Below are 2,224 nucleotides of genomic sequence, written 5' to 3' on the forward strand. Positions count from 1 at the left end.
CAAGGTACATGATGCAAGAGCTTAAACATGATCTATATGAGCACAACAATTGCCAAGTATCACATTATTCAAGACATTATACCAATTACCACATGCGGCATTTTCCGTTTCCAACCATATATCAATGAATGAGGAAGTTCAACTTTCGCAATGAACATTAAAGATAAAGCTAAGAACATGTGTGTTCATACGAAACAGCGGAGCGTAATATCTCCAATATAAAGGATTGTGGGATCCGACTTTATTCAAACAAAACAAAACTAAAGCAAACAGACGCTCCAAGCAAAGCACATAAGATGTGACTGAATAAAAATATAGTTTCATTAGAGGAACCTGATAATGTTGTCGATGAAGAAGGGGATGCCTTGGGCATCCCCAAGCTTAGATGCTTGAGTCTTCTTGAAATATGCAGGGATGAACCACGGGGGCATCCCCAAGCTTAGACTTTTCACTCCTCTTGATCATAGTATATCATCCTCCTCTCTTGACCCTTGAAAACTTCCTCCACACCAAACTTTAAGCAAACTCATTAGAGGGTTAATGCACAATCAGAAATTCACATGTTCAGAGGTGACACAATCATTCTTAACACTTCTGGACATTGCACAAAACTTCTGAAAGTTAATGGAACAAAGAAACTCATTCAACTTAACAAAAGCGGCAATGCGAAATAAAAGGCAGAATCTGTCAAAAACAGAACAGTCCGTAAAGACGAATCTGGAAGGGGCACTTAACTTGCTCAAACGGAAAAACTCAAAACTAATGAAAGTTGCGTACATATCTGAGGATCACACACGTAAATTTTCAGATTTTTTTGATTTTTTTACAGAGACTTCTGCGCAAATTCGTGACAGACAGCAATGCTGTTTCTGTGCAGCAATCCAAATCTAGCATCAACTTTACCATAGAGACTTTACTTGGCACAAAAACATGATAAGGAGAGGTTGCTACAGTAGTAAACAACTTCCAAGACTCAAATATAAAACAAAGGTACTGTAGTAAAAACATGGGTTGTCTCCCATAAGCGCTTTTCTTTAACGCCTTTCAGCTAGGCGCAGAAAGTGTGAATCAAGTATTATCAAGAGATGAAGCATCGACATCACCTTGGGCTTTACCTTTACCTTTCTTGTTCTTTTTCTTACTCTTTGATTTAGGGAATATATGTCTACCCCCGGGTGTAGAGGTGAATTTTAGGGTGCCTTCTCCCATATCTATGACTGCTCCCAATAGTTTCAGCAGGGATCTTCCGAGTGTGATTTGTCCTGTTCCTGCATAGAAAGTTTGGATGATCATCCAAGTAGTTAGTCCATAGGTTGGGCAATTCTTTACCAAAGATTTCATTCTCTCCCATGCTTGAGCAACATGTTCATTATCTAATTGCTTAAAATTCATTATGCTACTTCTCAAAGATATAATTTTAGCGGGAGGATAATATCTACCAATAAAAGCATCCTTACATTTAGTCATGAATCAATACTATTCTTAGGCAAAGATAGCAACCAATCTTTAGCTCTTCCTCTTAATGAGAAAGGAAACAATTTCAATTTTATAATATCACCATCTACATCCTTATACTTTTGCATTTCACAAAGTTCAACAAAATTATTAAGATGGGCAGCAGCATCATCAGAACTAATACCAGAAAATTGCTCTCTCATAACAAGATTTAGTAAAGCAGGTTTAATTTCAAAGAATTCTGCTGTTGTAGCAGGTGGAGCAATAGGTGTGCATAAGAAATTATTATTATTAGTGTTTGTGAAGTCACACAACTTAGTATTTTCAGGGGTATTCATTTTAGCAGTAGTAAATAAAGCAAATTAGATAAAGTAAATGCAAGTAACTAATTTTTTTGTGTTTTTAATATAGAGAGCAAGACAATAAATAAAGTAAAGCTAGCAACTAATTTTTGTGTGTTTTGTTTAAGTGCAGCGAACAAAGTAGTAAATAAAATAAAGCAAGACAACAACAAAGTAAAGAGATTGGAAGTGGAGACTCCCCTTGCAGCGTGTCTTGATCTCCCCGGCAACGGCGCCAGAAAAAGAGCTTGATGCGTGCAGTTGACACACGTCCGTTGGGAACCCCAAGAGGAAGGTGTGATGCAGACAGTAGCAAGTTTTCCCTCAGAAAGAAACCAAGGTTTATCGAACCAGGAGGAGCCAAGAAGCACGTTGAAGGTTGATGGCGGCGGGATGTAATACGGCGCAACACCAGGGATTCCGGCGCC

This window comes from Lolium perenne, chromosome 4 (genome assembly GCF_019359855.2).
Source record: "Lolium perenne isolate Kyuss_39 chromosome 4, Kyuss_2.0, whole genome shotgun sequence".
NCBI classification, from domain to species: domain Eukaryota; kingdom Viridiplantae; phylum Streptophyta; class Magnoliopsida; order Poales; family Poaceae; genus Lolium; species Lolium perenne.